This window comes from Miscanthus floridulus, chromosome 1 (genome assembly GCF_019320115.1).
Source record: "Miscanthus floridulus cultivar M001 chromosome 1, ASM1932011v1, whole genome shotgun sequence".
NCBI classification, from domain to species: domain Eukaryota; kingdom Viridiplantae; phylum Streptophyta; class Magnoliopsida; order Poales; family Poaceae; genus Miscanthus; species Miscanthus floridulus.
Genome location: NC_089580.1, coordinates 94481385 through 94502682, shown reverse-complemented (window position 1 = coordinate 94502682; position 21298 = coordinate 94481385). Strand labels below are relative to the sequence as shown.

The 21298-nt window shown below is 45.0% G+C and overlaps 1 pseudogene; it reads right to left on the bottom strand.

Moving 5' to 3' along the window:
- Positions 1 to 119: 119 nt before the first annotated feature.
- LOC136489822 (probable aldo-keto reductase 1) lies at positions 120 to 9458 on the bottom strand (annotated as a pseudogene).
- Between the last annotated feature and the right edge of the window lie 11840 nt (positions 9459 to 21298).

Sequence of the window (21298 nt, the reverse complement as noted above, 5' to 3'; positions counted from 1 at the left end):
GCTCCCTCAAACACACAAGAGTTTCTCTCCATCCATATTTTAGATGCACTTTTGTGCTTGTATTTGTATACGGGAGCATGGGAACACCTGATAAATATTCTAGCACTCTCAGGAGACCTCTATTTCCTCGGTGTATCAGCATGCTTCCATGCAGTATGTGCAAAGCAAGTGTGTGCCCTTTCACCAGCGATATCTTCTTCACGTGGCTGGCAATTTCTTTCAGGTCTGTGAACCTCACCTTCAATAAGTCAATGTTCGCATCCAGATTTTTTATCTTCGTTGTCCCTGCTTAATTTTGTAGAATACTTTTCAGTAACTAATCCTTTCTCTACGATCGGGCATATAATTAAGAAATGAGCGTGTCTACACATACCCCGTTCGCTGGTCTGAAACTTGGCTGGAAAACACTGTTCCAGCTGATTTGTTGTGAAAGTAAAACATTGTTCGGCTGGTTTGGTGAACAGTAACTTAAGAGTGGAATCAGCCGGCTGGCTGGTCTAGTTCAGACCAGTGAACAGCCGCATAATGATGACACGTATCAGCTAGACATCGATGAATATATATCAAAGTGAATAGAAAAACCTGGCGTAACCAAAAAAAATTCAAGTTTGAAACAACCACATGAATTTCTAGGTCACCAAAGCATAATATATGCAAGCCAAATAATTGTCATGTGGTTATATTACCTGGTTATGTATTTTGACATTGTTATTCCTCTGCCAAAGCAAATTAGACCATTATAAGAGAAATGTCTATGACCAATGAAATCTACACATTTCAATCCTCTCTGAAATGCATTATTAACAGAGAAGTGTTCCTAATAAGGTCATCTGTTGATCCGTGCAATGTATGTATCAAGATGAGAATTTGATGAATTATTGATAAATGGTAACTTTGGGTTAATTAAACACTGAATGCTATATCAACAACTTTGGGATGGGGTTTTCAAAGGTGACCTGGTATAGGAACCACATCGTCCCCTTGATGCAGAACCCAAGCTAAAGCCAGCTGAGCGCAGCTGCACTGGTGCTTGTTGGCAAGGTTTTCCATCACGATATATATATATATATATATATATATATATATATATATATATATATATATATATATATATATATATATATATATATATATATATATATATATATATATATTCTTGTTCTTCTCCAAATTTTCTGCTGCAAACCTTGGATACCAAGCTGAGAAAGCCAAAGCTGAAGAGCCTAATAAGTAATAAGCAGACTAATAAAAAAATACTGAGGCAAAGAAAAAGAAGAAACTTGTTTCAAATAAGATAAAAACAACGTTATCGATCCATTCCATACCAGATTAGACACAACTAGGGATGAAAACGGATCACATATAGGCGGATACGAATGAATATCACTGATATTATATTTATTTTTATATTCTTGTTCGGATTCGAATTCGAATACGGATAATGTCAACCATGCCGGATAGTATACGATTGAATATTGACGATATAAATATGCGATTTGAGTATTCGAATATGGATAGGGATACGGTATCATATCAGATGTTGAATATCCGTACTCGGATACAGACCGTTCTAAACCCCTTTAAACAAATTCGGTCTCGAATACGGTCGGAAAATATCCATACCGTTTTCACCCCTAGACACAGCAGGCACTTGTTGAGTGGCACCTCTTCCGCCTAAAACCCACGGCCAATGGGGCTGTAGGAAACAATTCTGATGCCCAGTTCTCTGGACGGAGCCCACACACAGTAGAACGTACAAATCTCATTGCATGATTAATTGATAGAGTTAATTAATGAGGTGTCGAAAGAAAACAGTGTTTGTGATGAACTGGATCACCTGCATAGTGGCACTATCTCAGGCTCGATTTCACGAGACCAGAGAGACCATTCCATCTGCACCGCGGAGATTGGGTGCACGGCCTGCGCGCGCCGTATCGTGTCGGGGCTCGCCTCTGACAGCCCGATGTACGTGAGCTTCCCCTCCTCCACCAGCTGCTTCAGCTCACCAATCTGCACCAATAATCAAACATGCATATGCATTCAGGCAACAACATGCATGAGACGATGCAAGCTACTAGCTGGAATGTGCAAGAAGGTTGGTGTACCGTGTCCTCGATGGGCACGGTGGTATCGGCACGGTGCTGGTAGTATAGGTCGATGTGGTATCGAGGCGGTATCGAGGCGGTGCAGGCTGGCCTCGCAGCAGGCACCCACGTACTCCGGCCGGCCACAGACACCCCACGAGCCACTGGCATCATGGTCCCGCCGCATCCCAAACTTGGTGGCTACATACTGTTGGTTGATCTCCACCAACGGTCTATTAGACCCTTGGATCTGTGCCCTGATCGGGGGCGTCCAACTCTAATATGGTTGGTGAGCCCCTGTCGCACATCACTGTAAAAGGAGAGGTAGGGATCAGGGCTCGGACTACGAGGTTGACTGGAGCCACCGTGACCCACCAACAGAAAACCTAATCCGATCTAAAGTGAGTGCTGCCAGCGACGGGAAGCCCCACCAACCTTACCGTCGCCTCTACATCACCACTGGACCTCGCCCGCACTACGGTGGCACTCCACCGCGCCGAGCTGCCATGACCTCACCGTCCAAGCCACTGCGGCGCCATGGACCGTATGATGACCTAGGACAAGGTACATAACAGTTTCTCCATCTAAGTAAGAAGCTTACCCCTGATCTACGTTTAAGAGAGGCACTGCGTTTTTTAACAATGGTATCAAAGCCAAGGTTGCCAGTGCGTAGATCTAGTATGGGGTAAAGCATAGAAAAGAAATCAAAGAAAGAACAAGGGTTCGATCCGTTTTGGATTGAAACCCGAACCCTAACCGGGTAAAAGTAAATAGAAAAGAGACCGGGAGAGTGGTGGGCATCACTAACTGCCGGTCACCACCGCCATCGCGTGGGGAAAGATGCCGCACCGTCGTCTTTGCCGGCGCGTGGCAAGAAAAGATCAGAGGGTTCAACCGAACCCAAGTCGAAAGAAAAATGAATCAAGTTAATCCTAATCCCCAATCGGCAAAGAACCAAGAAGAAACAGACAAGAAAGCAGAGAACCGATCAAATCCAGTTCGGATCTGAGAAGAAATAGGGTTTTTCCTAACCCTAACCCTAACTGGGTGAAAGAAAGATGACAAGGAGGGCTCGGCTTCAAGTCTATTTGAAACCAAACCCTAAACCCGCAATCAATTCGGGAAGAGGAAGAACAGAGCGAATCCTTAACTCTAACCCAAAACCCTAACCCTAGATCCCCATTCGGATGAAATCCGAGAAGAATAGAGGAAAAGATCCAAAAAATAGATGAAGAATAGAGGAAGAAGGGGAAGGGTCCTACCTCACCGTGCACCGCGATGCCGCCTCGCCGGCGCGTGAGAAGAAGGCCGAACGGGCCAAGGGCGCCATGGCTAGGCCCCGTGATGGCGGCGCGCTCACCCGCTGGGGAGCACGCGAGCCGGCGAGGGGGCTGGCGACGGCGCCATCTCTCTCTCTCTCTCTCTCTCGGCTCCGGGCTCTCTAGTGGACGCTGCGCTAATGGTCGCTGCGCTAGCACACCACCGCCAGGCCGCTCGACGGCGGCGCACTCAACCATAGGGGAGCGCGCGCGCCGGCGAGAGGGCCGGCGACGGAGCCATTCCTCCGTCGCGGTCACCCTTCAGTCACTCTATTTCGGCTACGGCGTGAGGGAGGAGAGGGAGACAGAGAGAGCAAAGAGAGAGAGGCAGGAGACAAATGTGATTAGGGTTTTGGGGATGAGCCACGACACGGGTTTTGTTCGGGCGAGATGCGTGGACGCCCGTCCGATCGAATCCAACGACACAGATCAACCGGGCCGCTCTCGGCCCAGGCGGACGAGCGCGCCGGGCTGCTTTGCCGACCCAGGCCTAGGTTGCGGTTTGGGTCAGCGCAGCGCACGCGCGCGCGAGTGAAAGGCCAGAGCTAGGCCGGGCCACTATGCCAGTTCCGGCCAAAGATCAGTTTTTTCTTTTTTATTTTCTAGTAATTGCTTATTTCTGGATAATGAAAAATAACTCAAAGAAAATAGAAAAGTAATTTTTCCCTATGGGTAAAATTCAAGAAATTGAATATACGTTTTCCGCTGCTAAAGAAATTATTTATTCTCCAGTTATTTTGAACCAACGTGATATTTAATTGGAGAAAAAGAAAGTGTTTCCGCTGCTAAAGAAATGTTTATTCTCCAGTTATTTTGAACCAACGTGATATTTAATTGGAGAAAAAGAGATTTTGACATAATTATGATGTTATTATTTTCTGACCAACGTTGTTAATAACAATATCATAATTTTAATGATTTTATGCATTAATTCTATTTCTACCCAACGGTGAAGTAGAATTAGTGTATAAGAATAGTTGTAAATTTTAATGATTTATGCATTAATTCTATTTATGCCCAATGATGATGTAGAATTAATGTATAAGAACAGTTGTATGTTTTGATTTTGACCAACGTTGAAATCAAGGCATGCAATTGTTGTTATTTTATGTTAAGGAAAAGATTGACCTGACCCTCATCTTGGCTGAGGTGGACTGGGTAGTCACATCACCGTGTTCCACTAAGCCTGTGGCACCGGTGAGGAAGACAAACGAGGATGATGCCGCTTGGGCAACTAAAGAGAGGGATTTTGAATCCCAAAAGATGTCATATGATCTTGAACATAGAAAGTGGATCACTGCTAACAAGAAATATTTGGCTATGATAAAGAACATGATTGAGCCTGTAATTGTGGGCTCAATCCTAGAGTGTGACACGGTCACCGAATATCTCAATAAAATAAAGAGCCAGTTCACTGGCTCTTCAAAGATATATGCTACTCAGCTGATAAAATAGCTGGTGACAGAGAGTAACTCTGAAAATGGTGGCATAAGAGAGCTCACGATGCATTGTCGAAATCATGGCACTGTCATTTAGGCCATATTTTGAGGGAGGAATAGAAAGACTAGTTAAGAATAATATTCTTTCTCCATTAGAGCTCTCAGACTTAGAACAATGCAGAGAATGCATAAAAGGAAAGTATGTAAAAAAATTAAGAAAGCTGCCAAACGAAGCACATGAATTTTATAGATTATTCACATAGACATCTGTGTTCAGTTTCCTATAAAGAGTGTGGATGGTTATGATTCATTCATAACATTCATAGATGATTACTCCCATTATGGCTACATTTATCTAATCAAAGAAAGAACATAAGCATTGGATAAATTTAAGATATTTAAGGTATTTAAGATATTTAAGGTAGAAGTTGAAAACCAATGCAATTTAAAGATTAAGATAGTCAGGTCCGACCGTGGGGGGAGTACTACGGTCGGCATACTCCATATGGCCAAGTTCCTTGACCTTTTATAAGGTTCTTATAGGAGAATGATATAGTAGCCCAGTATTCTACACCAGACGAATCTTAGTAGAATGGAGTAGCTAAAAGGCGCAATTGTACCCTAATGGATATGGTGCGTAGTATACCGTTGAGCCTGTAGATGGAAGCGTTAAAAAACCGCCATTCATATTCTCAATAGAGTACCAAGTAAGTCGATGCCCAAAACATCGTATGAGTTGTGGATAAGAAGAGTACCCTCACTAAACCACTTACGTGTGTGGGGGAGTCCTACTGAGGCTAAAGTATTCAACCCAAACATTGGGAAGCTAAACCCCCAAAACAGTGAGTTGCCATTTCATTGGCTACCCAGAAAAGTTAAAAGATTTTTGTTTCTACTGTCCAGATAGACATATAAAGTTTATGGAAACAAGACACGTTGTCTTCCTAGAGGATGAAATGATGAGGGGAGCATGGTAGCTCGAGAAATTGACCTTGAAGAGAAGTGGGTGTATGCTCCCACTCCGATGATTCATGAGCTAGTTTTCTCACTACCTGCTATCGCTGCATCAACAGTGCAAGATACTGTGGTGCCAGCACCTGTTGTTATTCTGCCTGTGGCAACAATGAATGACGATAAGGAACATGTTCTTTAGGATCCTATAGAACCTATTGCCACACATGAGGAGGAGCAACAACAGCCTCAAACAGAAGATGTGCCAAATGTGGAGGCCCCTAGAAGGTCTCAAAGAGTTAGAAAATCAGCTATTCCTGCTGACTATGAAGTATACAACACTGAGGAATTTTAAATGGAGGATGATCCCACCTTATTTGAAGAAGCCATAAGAACTGATCATTCATCAAAGTGGCTTGACGCCATGGAAGAGGAAATGAAATCTATAAATGTCAATAAAGTTTGGGACTTCAAAATAATTCCTAAAGGAGCCAAAATAGTAGGTTGTAAATGGGTCTATAAAACAAAACTTGACTCTCAAGGGAATATAGAGAGATATAAAGCGTGAATTGTGGCAAAAGGCTTTACGTAAAGAGAAGGGATTTATTACAATGAGACCTTTTCTCCAGTCTCATGTAAAGATTCCTTCAGAATCATAATGGGTGGCACATTATGATTTAGAATTACATAAGATGGATGTAAAGACGACATTTCTCAACGGGGACTTGGAGGAAAATGTTTACATGACACAACTGAAAGGTTTTGTCATGGAAGGAAAGGAACGAATGGGATGCTGCCTAAAGAAATCCATTTATGGATCAAAACAAGCTTCAAGACAGTGGTACTTGAAGTTTGATCAAACAATAAGATATTTTGGGTTTAAAGGGAATGTTGAGGATAATTGTGTCTATGCAAAGTTTAAGAATGGGAAGTTTATCTTCCTTGTCCTGTATGTGGATGATATCTTACTTGCTAGTAGTGATGTCAGTCTACTGCTGGAGATAAAGAAGTTTTTATCCTCAAAATTTGATATGAAAGATCTTGGTGAAGCTTCGTTCGTTCTAGGGATCGAGATTCACCGAGATAGAAGTAAAGGGGTATTAGGACTGTCACAAAAGGCATACATAGAAAGGATCTTAAAGAAATTCAGTATGCACAAATGTAGTCCCTCACCTGCTCCTATAGTCAAGGGTGACAGATATGGGGATTTTCAATGCCCTAGGAACCAATATGAGATCGATCAAATGAAAGCGGTTCCATATGCTTCAGTTGTCGGAAGCTTGTAATATGCTTAAGTATGTACGCGCCCTGACTTGGCATTTGTTACCGGGTTACTTAGCAGATTCCAGAGCAACCCTAGAACAAAACACTGGAAATTAGTAAAGAAAGTCTTGCGTTATTTGCAAGGAACGAAAGGCCTCATGATGACATATAGAAGATCTGATTCACTCTATATAGTGAGATATTCATATTCTGATTATGCGAAAGATGATAAAAAATCCACGTCTGGATATGTATTCACTCTCGCAAGGAGAGCTATTTCATAGAAAAGCTCAAACCAAACCGTCACTACATCGTCCATAATGTATGACGGTTTGTAGCATGTTATGAGCAACGAGGCAGGTGAACTGGCTAAAGAAGTTCATATCCGGTTTGAAGGTGGTTGACGACATCTATAGACCACTTAAGCTATACTATGATAATAATCTAACAGTACAGTATGCTCACAACAATAAGTTAAGTGGTGCTGCCAAACACATTGACATAAAGTATTATGTTGTGAAAGATAAAAGTCCGGGATCATGTCATAAGTCTTGAGCATATAAGTACCGAAAAGATGCTCGTGGATCCGCTTACAAAAGGCTTACCACCCAACGTGTTCAAAGAACATGTAGGTAGCATGGGTTTAAGGGAAAGCCTATAATTCATGGACAAAAGAAGGTCCAAAGTTAAGTATCCATTTCAGAATAGAGTGGTGTGTTGTAGCTATTAAATCTATCGGCAATTGACCGTAACGATGAAATATGCTCTATGCGCTAATCTGTAATGGAATGAACAAAAGTAAATGATATGAAATTAAAAGATGGTAGTGATATCAAGGGGGAGAATGTTAGTTGATCTCCACCAATAGGCCCAATGGCCTATTGGGCCCTTGGATCTATGCCCTGATCGGGGGCGCCCAACCCTAATATGGTTGGTGGGCCCCTATCGCACAACACTATAAAAGGAGAGGTAGGGATCATGGCTCAGACTATGAGGTTGACCGAAGCCACTGTGACCCACCAATAGAAAACCTAATCTGGTCTAAAGTGAGTGCTGCAAGCGATGGGAAGCCCCACCAACCTCATCGTCGCCTCTACATCACCACTGGACCTCGCCCCACTACGGTGGCGCTCCACCGCGCCAAGCTGCCATGACCTCATCATCCAAGCTGCTGCGGCGCCATGGACCGTATGATGACCTAGGGCAAGGTACATAACAGTTTCCCCATCTAAGTAAGAAGCTTACCCCTGATCTACGTTTAAGAGAGGCAATGCGTTTTCTAACACCTACACCTGGTCTCGCAGCAGCAGCTTCAGCGCCTACATGGAAACACACATAACAGCTTCCCTACCACTACCAGGCTAGGGAAAATTCCTGTTGGCCAGAAACCGTTAGGAATAGACACAAAACCATCAGGAAATATATTCCTGACGGGTAGCCATTAGGAACGTGCCATCTTCATTTTCTCCCGCATGGGGCTCTGGTTTCCACAGCCTATCGGTTTGGGAGCCAACGGGAAATAAGTTTCTATCGGTTTGGAGAGCCCGATAGGAATCTAAACTCTTTCCTGACAGCTATATTATTTTCTTGATGGTTCTAACAAACCGATAGGAAATATCTTCATGATTCCCATTGGTTTTCAGCGACCGACTGGAATGGTCTCGCATTCCTGTCAGTTTTTTAGAAACCATCAGGATTTCACATAGCCGTCAGGAATTTTCTCTGGTCTGGTAGTGCACGTCAAGATCTCCACCATGGCATGGCTCTCAAGCCAGGCAAGAAACTAGGAAAAAAGGAGAAACACGAGACCTTGCCGGGGAGTATCTCGTAAGTAAGGGCCCCATAGTAGTCGGAGGTGTTGAAGAAGGTGATGCCTCAGAAGGCATGCATGACTACAGTAGCACCAACCTCATCGTTGAACAGCAAGTTGTAGGCGCCCGTCAGCCCCAAGCATCTGAGGCCTAGCTTCGACACTGGCACTGAACAAACAGTCACGCACTGTGCCTGCTAGGATGGATGGAATGAAGTATAGTAGGTGCAGAGTTTATATTATAAAGCCTTGTTTGGATGCATGTGTATCCACTTCAAACCACATGTGTTAGAGTGGATTGGAATGGAACTTAGTTTAATTCCACTCCAATCCACTTCAGACCTAGTTTGGATGCATGTGTATTCACTTCAATCCACATATGTTGGAATGGAATGGAACTTAGTTTAATTCCACTCCAATACACTTCAACACATGTGGATTGAGATGAATACATGTGCACCAAACAAGGCCTCAACACATCTGGATTGAGATGAATACATGCGCATCCAAACAAGGCTTAAGATAAATGAGTTACCTCTAATCCTTGAGTGCCAAGCTTGACGCGAGGAACCTGAGGAGCTTATTGGTCCATGCATGGCCTATCTAGATGCTGCACCGGCCGGTGGAGAAGAAACATTGCTGGTGCAATGGACACCCGATTCATGGTTTGAAATTTCAACTATCCATTTTTATGTAAGATATGTAAGATATATCAATCTAGTGGCCTTTCAGTGTCATTTGAAATTTCAACTATCCATTTCTATGTAAGATATGTGGCTCATATTAGCTCTGGAGATCGAGACATGATAGTAATAGTATGCTGATACTTGCTTGCCATATTAGTGTCAATAATTTCTTTCATCCTAAGAAGGTATAAACATATCTCTGTGGGGCTTTGCCTACCGTTGGGAAGGATAAAGTTGGTTTTGGTCACTACTACTAACGATGAAATATGGTCGGCAGTCTACCTAGGGGTATGCCCAAGGTAGTAGATTGTCGGTAGACAGATACGCAAGCCACAAACAAGACGGTGACGCAAGACAGACATGAGGTTTTATCCAGGTTCAGCCACCAGGAAGGCGTAATACCTACGTCCTGCGTCTGATTGTATTGCTGTATGTCAATGGGAGATGATTTTTAGAGGGGTCCCCTGCCTGCCTTATATAGTCCGAGGGGTAGGGTTACAGATCTAGAAACTAATCCTAGTCAGTTACAATTGCCATAGGTGATCGGATAAGGATTCCTATTCTAACCGACCAAGATCTTGCTTGATCGCCAAATCTGCCTTGACTCCTTATGTGGGACTCCGAACAGGTTGGCCGGGCCATGCGTCGTCTTTTGGTGGACCGAACCCACTGATCCGGGCCGACCCAATCTTAGCCGTAAGGGTATAGGGGTTAATACCCCCATAGCTAGTGCCCAAACACCATGTATTATGTTGCGACACGCCATTTTAACCTTCTCCAAATAGTAAGGCTTGAGTCCTTGACATTTCTAACCACCGTTGTCGCTGGAGAAGTAGGTTGTCTGAAGAATGTATGGTGCTCTTAAGAAAAAAGAAAAAGATTTCCATCCTGTGAAGTGTGCCCACTTGTATTTCTGAAAAGAAATGTAAGTGAATCTTGAAGCGTAGCATCCTTGATCATCAGAGGCGTAGGGGTCAAAAAACAAACACACTCACCGCAAGGTGAAGTGTGCCCACTTAGTCCCCGAGCCTAGTAGTAGGTGACATAGGCACGTGGTGCCAGGGTCTAAAAAGAATTCCCAGTTGAGTTGAGAACCCAATCGTCGTACAGGCGATACGAGATGCACCGGCAGGTGCATCGTACCGATATAGTCCCCGGGCTTGCTAGAAGGCGAAGTATGAGCCTTGTAGCAAGGTCTAAATAAATGTCTCTCAACTGTATGTGAGTACAAATCACATGTAGCCAAGGAGAACAATCTCCGAGCAGTGGTCGGGACAGTTCCCGAGCACGATAGTAATCTGTTTAATCAGTCAAAGCATAAGGGTCGATTAAATAAACACATTCACCATAAGGTAAAGTGTGCCCACTTAGTTCCCGAGCCTGGTAGTAGGTGATGTAGGCATGTGGTGCTAGGGTCTAAAAAGAATTTCCACTAGAGTTAAGAATCCAATCGTCATACACGTGATACGAGATGCACCGGCAGGTGCATCGTACCGAAGTAGTCCCCGAGCTTACTGGAAGGCAAAGTATGAGCCTTGTAGCAAGGTCTAAATAAATGTCTCTCAACTGTATGTGAGTACAAATCACATGTAGCCGAGGAGAGTGGTCTTCGAGCAGTGGTCGGGATAGTCCCTGAGCACATTAGTGGTTGGAGCAGTCCCCGAGCACGGCAGTGGTCTGGGCAGTCCCCGAGCATGGTAGTGGTCTGGACCATCCTTGAGCACAAGACATGCAGTGAAAAAATGAACGTCACTTGTACTATTATTTGGTATATTTATTTATCTTCTTATTCTATTAAGTCCAATCGTACATGTCTGGTCAAAAAAGCAGACAGGTATAGCATGTCATACTGTCTTCTTGTCCTTTCTAGCAAACAGTCGCTTGGCACCTGTAAAGAGGTGCGTCAGTGTGGGCCCTCTCACACTAGCAACGAAGAGGCGCGTACACTGGTAACAAAGGGGCACATTTATTGGCGTAGATCTCGAGGTTATGAAAACAACCGTCTGCGGCGCGTGCACACGTCTCCTAAGAATCTCGGGCGGGCGAAACGACGAAACTCTTGGTTATTTATAATATAGAACTGGTAAGTTATTTTTTACCAATCCCCATTATCATTCGCTGCCGTAGCCTTCTTCTTCCTCTTGCCAAACCCTATACCTCCGAAATCATCACCAATCACCCCTCCACCGTATCCACCCCTTTAGCAAGGATAGATTAATGGCAAAGAGGGATGCCTAGAAGAAAGCCGGAGTCATGGCAAAGGAGTGGTGGAAGTCAAGGAGCAATGAGCAGACCATCAAAGACCTCATCACCATGGGAGTGCTCCACAACAAGGCACTCGCAGGATGGTGTGCGCTGGAAGGAGAAAGCTACCCTGATCCACAACCAGGTGAGATTGTGGTTTTCGAGGATTTCTTCAAGCAGGATTTTGGGGTTCTAGTGCACCCTTTCCTTCAGGGGCTCTGTTTGTATTACGAGATTGGGATTTGCAATCTACATCCCAACTCGATTCTTCTTGTCTCCACCTTCATCCATCTTTGCGAAGCATATGGTAGCTTCTAGCCCCATTTTGACCTCTTCCACCATCTGTTCTATCTACGGAAGAAAGGAAGTGGTGGCTCGAAGATAGCCGGAGGCGTATACCTCAATCTGCATGACGGGATGAAGGCCCAGTACTTGCACTGCCCTTGGAACACGTCGCTAGACGACTGGTACAAGAAGTGGTTCTACATCCATGAAGAGCCGAACATGATCACCCTATGCGACGTGGGGTTCATTCCAGAGAAGAAGAACAGCTAGTCGGAGAAGCCTGAGCACTTGGAACAGATTGCAGAACTGCTTGGGATGATCCCATGGGGGAAACTGGATGGTCCAAGCGTGGTCGAGAACTTCATCAGCTAAAGGATCCAGCCCTACCAGAGGAGGGTACATTCGGGCTATGAATACCAGGGTAGCATAGATCCAATGAGGACCAGGAAAGAGGCGCTTGAAAAGATAGAAATCAAAGCCAGGATTGGAGAGCTATTCAACTTAGCTAATCCGAATTATGTCAGGTTAAGTGACATCGAGCATGCCTTCAAGCTAGCCCGACCTCCCCCAAAGGTAAATTATGCTACCTTGTACCTGTAGAGTTATGCTGTAACAAAAATTGACTGTGTTGTCGCCTTTATATTTCCCAGAGTAATGGTCATGATAAGGCAGCAGTGTTCGTGTCTCCACCCCCTAGTGTGGATTGGCCGCAAGTGGCTGGCCCAACCGCCCAGACCAGTGCCAGGGCCGTACTCGGGGTTGGGGAGGAGGCAATGGCCAGGGCTGCTGGCAAGCGGCCGGCGGCCAGCAAACGTCATCAAGCCATCTTCCCACTGTCAGATGATGAAACAGAGGATGCAGACATCTTCTGACTCGTCCCTTGAAAGAGGAGGAGACAACTGGAGTCAACGGAGCAGGGTGGCTCCTCCGTGCCAGTAGGGATCGCATCACCGACCACTGCAATGTAGAGGACAAGTGGCAAAGGGGTCGAGCACCAAGCCCCGGCGCCGGTATTGGTCGTGGAAAAAGACCTAGTGGCACCCGCCGAGCACGTGGAGCAAGCACGGTCGAAGAGACGCTCCTTCGCCACGTCATTCCGTGCTTCCAAGCTATAAGTATTTGCAACCTTGATGTAAGCTTACAATTTGCATTGGATACTGTTGTCTTTTGAACTTATCTCTGATATATTAGGTCGGCGTCCACCAAAAATCCCGACCAGCTAGCCAAGTGCGGCATGGCTTCGCCAGCAACAGCGGAGAGAGATGGCGACTCGAATTGAATTACAACTCAGCTTTTCAGGTGGGCTAGCTTGACACAGTTGCATAAAAGAGCTTATGATTATAGTAACCAATTTAAACTTAGCATCAAGCTTATCATTATTTACCTGTCCACTAGATTAGCACCTGTACTAGAGCACTCACTTATTATGAGCAAACAATATTAACCATAGCAGGTATAATAAGGCTATCATCATCATATCATCATTTCCGAACCATTATGTTATTAAGTGTATCTACATTGGAGATAAGCCCGTCAAGTTCTCACTAACCGGGAGAGATGGCGACTCGAATCGAATTACAACTCAGCTGAGGGGGTATTCCTAACTCTCACCCTGGCATACTTAGCAAGGGTAGCCGTGGGTTACCTTTGGTACAACTTAGGAACCAAATTCGTGGGTTCGATCAGCGCCAGTGCTCTCAGGGATTACCCTTCTGCCAGGACGATCAGGACTTTTAAATCACCTGCCCTTAGACTCACGCCTATGGCTCCCTTCCAAGGCGTACTTTATACTTATCGACTCTCGGCCTGAGTTGAGCTACTCGGCTTCGCGGTCGGTCTCCAGACCCGGCCAACTAAGAGAGAGGCATGCGTTCAACATGAATAGGAAAGGCTCCAAGAATCAGTCCTTAAGCGACGCAGACGGAGTCACTGCAAACCGGTAAGCCTCCGTTCGGTCTTCATTTCAAATTAAGACTGGTTCTTTTCCACGATAGCAAATATAGCCAACCGTGCCACATGTATCTTCCTATATCTCGCAGGTGATAGGAAATCACCTAACTTCTACCATGTTTAAGTAGGGCTAAGCACTACACGAGCCTGAGCTACATAGGATTCAGGGTAACAATATCTAGACAAGGATCGGATAACCAATGCAGCAAGTGTTTGCATCCAACACCTAAACTTAATGCAACAATATATGTAATAATAATACTGTAACTGCATTTCAGAAATTAGGAGGCTTAATATGCTCCAGGGCTTGCCTTTCACAAAGTTGCAAGGACGGTGATCCGGGCACTCAACGGCGACCTCGTCTGGCACTTCACCTGAAGGCTGCTCCTCCTGAATCTCCGGTGTCGGCTGCTGCTGCTCGCTCCGTTCCTCGAATTCCAGCAGGGTCACTCCTTCCGGTACACCTATTGCATGCCGATGCAAAAGATAAATACCATGGATGCATAAGGAATGACATGATGCTCATGATGAATGAATCACAGTAAGTGTTTACCGAAAATATTACTGGACACTCGTTTACCGAGTAAGACTAGCCCTATTCAAATCACTTTAAGCATGTATCTACCTTAACTTAAAGAATAAGATCAACTTACCTAACTTGCATAACCTAAGATAAAGATGCTCATCTTCGGTTAAAGGCCTAACACCTAGGAACATTACCACAACTTAGAAATAGTAAAGGTATACATAATTTAATATTTAAAGTTTCATATGCATATAAGTAGTCCTTTAATTCAATCACAACTAAAGTTCTACAATTCCAAATGACTTGCATGAGGACATTCTGGAAAGCTTATGAAATTCTCTACAAAACATTTGTAAACACCAAAGCATGATTCTTATGTTAACCAAATCGAATTCCAGTAAACCTAGAATCTGTCCAGAATGACAGGGTTACTAACTTAATTATTTAATGATTGTGCAAAAGCATACTTTGATCAAACCAAGTTTACCAACTTGTTTTTCATACCTAAGAAACATCAGAAAGTATAGTGCCAACTTCTAAATAAATTATTTAATATTCTTTTCCAATTTATTTAATTAATTAGGTGATTTAAGCAATATATAGTAAAACTATTCATAAAAATCTACAAAATTTACAGTAGCTATCTCATGCTGCATGTAGACTACCATAAAAATTTCAAAGCCATTGGGCAAACATAACTTGCTGTATCCAAAATAACAGATGACATGTCTAATTTGAGCATAATTAGGAAACCCCAATGAAAAGTGTCAAGCAACAGATTTCACATTTTTCCTAGCATCATTCTAGCATAAGAACCTTACTCACCAAATTTTACCTATACTGGATCTATAGAAAAATTATGAAACTTCACACAAGATCCATCCATTAATAAAAGGAAATTCTATAACTCAAAAACTACACATGCACTAGCTCTGAAATTTTAACCAGAGCTTCTACTAAGCAAAAATAGATTACCCACAAAATTTCATAATTTTTGGACCACAGCAACTCAAGATAAAATTCAAACAAGTTTGCATGCATCTAAAAACACATTTCAAAGTCCTATTTAATTCATCCAAAATTTCTAAAACATGTGCTCAAATAATATTTTTATTAAATACTAGACATTACTAGGAACTCAACAAAATTAGAACCATAACATTTGGATCTACCAAACTTGAGTTACACATTTTTGAATCTATCCACAAATCTGTGAAAAACAGTTAAACAAACAAAATGGAAAAACCTAACCAGCTACTGGGCCGGCCCGCACAGATCCGGCGGCCCGTGACACACGCGCTGGCATGGCCCAACGCGACGCGGCCCACGCTGGGCTCCCACCTCAGCCACGACGGCTGACAAGAGGGGCCCGCGCGTCAGCGAGGGAAACAGGGGAGAAGAACAGGGCGACGGCGAAGCTCAACGCCGGTGACTTCTCCGGCGAACCCGACGGTGCTACGGCGTTCACCACAACAGTGCGCATCTAATGGTACCATCTATTGCAGGGATTACAGTAGCTAGAGGGGGTAGCGACGGACACGGCGGCGCACGGCCGTGGCTTGGCTGGCTCCGGTGAAGCGACGGCATCTCGACCCTAATGGCCGGCTCTCCAAGCATCAGGAACGCATGCAGAAGCTAGCGCAAAGGAGAGAAGGGGCGGCAATGGTGCGAGGACAGCTGGCCGCATGGAGCGCCAACTCCGGCGAACCCACCATGGCTGCGGTGGGGAAACCGGCGAATACGCCCTTACCGAGGCACAATCGACTCGACGGTGAGGTGGAGATGGTAAAGGGGATCACGGCGAAGCTCTAGGTGAACGGAGCAACGCGTTTTTGCAACGGCGTGGAAGCTAGGCGAAGGCGAAGGTGCGGCTGGCAATGGCGAACGACTGTGACTCTATTGCAGCGCGCGGTGGGAGGCGAAGAATGCAAAAATGGAATGGCGACTCGGTCAGGCAGGCGCTGGGGTGCTTCATGACACGGCTGGCCGTGCCAGGGCGTCCACGACGCGTGGCCTACGTGCTCAGGTGAGCGGCGACGGGTGGCGCCACGCGGCGTCAGTTTTTTGAATCGGTCGGCCACAACGTTCACTGAACGTTTTCTGAAAAACATGATTCAGTGCAAATGCCGACGCCTGACAGCGCGACTTGACGGTGCTTGTTCTCTTAAACCATGGCGAGTTAGTGGAAGAAATGAACATGAAAGTTGTAGACCTATCTTCCCTCTACAACTTCCTTTCAATGACAATCATCTAATTCGCCATGGATCCGAAGTTACATCAAGCCCAAGATGGCTCAATCAAACTAGAATTGTATTAAGGACTTAGAAAAATTTTCAAATGTTGAATCCACCTTCAATACTGACTTGTGGGCCATGTTTGAGCATGTTCCACACATTTTCATGAGTTGGTCATAAAACAACTTTTGTTCCTTAATAAATTACCTACAACTTTTGTAAAGAGTGTACAGCCATGCAAAGTTTCTAAGTTGGACTTTTGAATCAGTCAAATAGTGACACTCCAAGGGTTAATTCAAGTCAAACCTCCACTTGAGGGCATTTTGGTCATTTTGATCTACATGAACAATGTCTCAATAAGTAACCTAAGTGTAGTTAAGGTGTAATAGACCATGATCAACCATTTTACAAAAATTGTTATACCACTTCTAATGATCACATGTGATACAGAAATTAAAACAAGCAATTCATTCATATGTTTCAGTACAACGTTTCACATGTTGCATGACCTTGTTGTTATCCTATACTTGTCACATTACTACCATGTTGCCATGCTTCAAGGGATGAGAAATTCATGTTGCATTCATATGTTGCACCACTACCACTCTAAGCAATCAAGCATGAAACACATACAATTTAAAACATTGCATATGTATGTTTCAATGATAATGGCATGATGACATGGATAATGCACATGTTTATGAAGTGACATGCAATTTAGTGGAAGCCTAAACACCTAGGGTGTTACAACAGTCCCCGAGCAGCTGGTCAAGAAGAGAGCCAAGCCAAGTACAAGTGCGTCGAGCACTAACCCTGCTGAGGGAGATACTTCGATGCCAAGTGGACCAGACCAAGCCAAGGAGCAGCAGCCAGAGGTGGCACAGAGCACGCTTGCTGATGCCACGGCTTGTGGGAAAGCCATAGTGGTCACAGAGACTACAAACTCTAGACCAGCGCCGCTTCCTAAACAAGAGGCCAAAGAGGACGAAGTAGAAGAGCTCCTTGGCCGTCCCCAAGACAAACGACAACATGTATATGTGTCATGCTGGTGGAACGACCAGTGGGTTATGCATGAGGAAATCCCAGAGGTCAAAGAGACCCTAAAAGTTAAACGAGCGGCAAAACGTCTGGTGATGGAAGTCTAGATATGTTTGACTTGACCACTTGATCCTATTATTCAATCGAACTGTCTGACTTAGCTTGTTTACATGCAGGACTTGATGAAGACCGCAAAGTACCAAAAAAAGTGCTTTGACCAAATTGAGGGGATCACGGCAACCAATAGAGAACTGATGGCCAAGGTGGAATGCTTGCGCCACCAACTTGAAGCCACCGACCAGGAGAGGATGGAGCAAGAGGCACAAAACCAGAACTTGGTCATCCAGCTCAGTAACAAAGAGCAGGAAAAAACAAGTAAGTTGTCATTTTATCACAGCAAGTGCATGACACGTGTTGTTGCATTGTTGGTAGTGACAACTGTAGTGTAGGCTTAGAAGTTGAAGTAGTCTGTCTCTAAGAGGAGAATAGCTGTGTGGCCACAGAGTGTGGTCGCCTAAAGGAGGACAATGAGAAACTGGCGCGCGACCAGTCTCAACTCCAGGACCGCACAACTAAGATGAAGGAGGAACTGAAAAGTAAGTGTTCTAGACCACCTTGCTCATTCTATTGTCCACCTTATCTTGTCATGCCGTTACATTTTGATGTCTTGTACGGTTTGTAGTTTTAAAAGTCAATGCCAAGAAATACCTAGAAGCCGTGATGAAAGATCATGATGGCTAGAAGGCGCGATGCCTAGAGACCACCGAGGATCAGGACACATGGAAGAACCGATGCTAGGAAGTGGCAACTGGCATTTTTCCTATCCTTGACCTTATCGACCCAGCGCTGATAGAGGAAGTGCCAAGGACACCGTAGCTCAGACTGGTCAAGAGATGCCGAAAGGCATGGGGATGGTTCCAAGAGTTCATGAAGGAGGCGGGTGAGTACACAGGTGCACATGTGCTAAGCATGGTGCGTGCCCACTACCCCCTGATCAATCTCAAGCGCTTGGAGGCTGGGTACCCGAAGGAGGTAGACCGAGACAAGGCTGAAGAGCTTCGGATGACCTAGCTGGACCTGTCATCAAAGATAATTGGCAACATTAACCTATGTAGAGGTGGGACAGCACCTGTATAGGGTACGCCATCGACAAGTTAGCTGGAAATGCCATCAGTTGCGAGCCAACCGACGAAGCCTGCGGTCTCGACCAGCCAGGCATCGGCGGGGCCATCCTCTTCAGCTCGACCAGTACAAGATTCCTCGAGACTCAAGTAGGATATCGGAAGCAGTGAGCAGTGTGTGTCGCGTGCCCTGACCAGCCAATAGAATAGGCTAGAGCTGTAGAAGAAGGACATAGTTGTGTTATTGTAAACTTGGGCCTCTTCAGGCAAGCTTGTAATAACGTAACTGTATATCATCATAAGCTTGTTTGCTTTGTATAAAACGTATTTAAGCTTGAAACTCATGTTGGTGTAACTAAGTGAGAACATGTTAATGTTCTGTTTAGTTGTACCATTTTACTCGACACGTCATCCCGAAAAGTTTGTGCGGCCCTAGTTTGCCATGTGGTCGGAGTGTGAGGTGTGTGACCTGTGCACATGTAGACGTGGACAAGTCAAACCAGGGGGGACCTGCCGATCACCCGTAGCGTAGAGAGTGGATCCCATGCACGCGTTGGGAGGAACCGGAGACAGGGCCTGCTCCGAAAACCATAGAAGGAATGGTGGTCGGCTTTTACTGGCTAAGTTAGAATAACCATAAAATTCAAAGTGACACATTAAAGTGGTCGGAGAAATCATAATAGCTTTATTGAAGTAAATCAAAAGTACAAGAGGAGTACATATCTCAATAGTTAAGCATAGAAATGTCTAAGCTTGTCGATATGCCATGAATTTGGTATGTCCATACCATCCAGGTGAGCTAACTTGTAAGACGTTGGTCGTGTGACTTCCTTGATCATGAAGGGCCCCTCCCATGGGGTTGCGAGTTTATGGACACCAGCCTGATTCGTCTTCCACTTCAGGACCAGGTCCCCGACCACGAAGAACTACTCTTTAACGTTCTTATTGTAGTACCTACGCAAAACAACAAGGAATTTAGCTGTACGTACACAAGAATCGAGCCGCTTCTCTTCTGCACTATTCACTTCTAGCTCCCGTACTTCATTGACCTTGCCTTCATCGAAGTTCTCTACCCATGCTGATCTGAAAGCTATATCTACTAGGAGGACTGCCTCAGCACCGTAAACCATAAAGTATGGTGAGACGCTAGTATTACGACTGGGCTGAGTTCTGAGGCCCCAGACCACGGCTGGCAACTCTTTGAGCCATCTTCTAGGAGCTTTGTCATTTTCTCTGTACATCCTCTTCTTCAATGCATCCAAGATCATGCCATTTGCCCGCTCGACTTGTCCATTAGCTCTAGGGTGCACCACCAAGACATATTTTACTACTATGCTCCTTTTATCGCAGAAGTCCCAAAAAGCGTTCCAGGTGAACTGAGTACCCAGATCAGTGATGATGCTGTTGGGTATGCCGAAAAGGTGGATGACCTAGTCGAGAAACGTGATAGCCTTTTCTGAGGATGCTTGTACCAGAGGCATGTATTCTATCCACTTAGAAAATTTGTCGATCAGGACAAAGATGCATGTAAATTTCCTAGGAGCCGGTTTGAAGGGCCCGATCATATCCAATCCCCAACATGCGAAGGGCTAAGAGGCTGGTATTGTCTGGATCTCATGTGCTGGTACATGGATTCTCTTAGCGAAGAACTGACAACCCTCACAGTGGCGGACTAGCTTCTCTACGTCGGCTACCGCTGATGGCCAATAGAACCCTACTCAGAAAGCCTTACCGACCAGCGTTCTTGAGGCCGCAGGTTGCCATAGGAGCTAGAGTGGATTTGGTCCTGGAGATGTTCGCCATCCTCCTAGGTTATACACTTCATCAAGATTTCCTCCTTTGCGTTCTTGCGCCATAACTTGCCATCGATGAGCAGGTACTGTTTACTGCGACGCATCAAGCGCTCATTTTCTGTTCGATCAGTATAACTGCTGCCATCTGTTAGGTACCTAATGAAAGGTATTCTCCAGTCGAGCTCATGAGTGGTCGGAGGCGGCTCGGTGGTGCTCGACGCCGGAACCGTAGCCACCAATTGCTGGTCTGGAGGCTTGTCTACCGTGGAATCTTCCTCTTCGACGGAAGGCGTGAGCAGGTCTTGGACGAATACGCCATGTGGGACTTTGGCTTGGGATGATCCTAACTTTGACAACGCATCCTCTGCTTGATTTTTGTCCTAGACCACATGTATGTCTCGATGCCATAGAACCTGCCTTCTAGCTTTCTGATTGATTTGCAGTATGCATCCATCTTTTTGCTGGTCATGTCCCAGTCCTTGTTGAGTTGGTTGATGACCAGAGCCGAGTCTCCATAGACATAGAGATGTTTAACACCGAGCTCAACCGCAATGC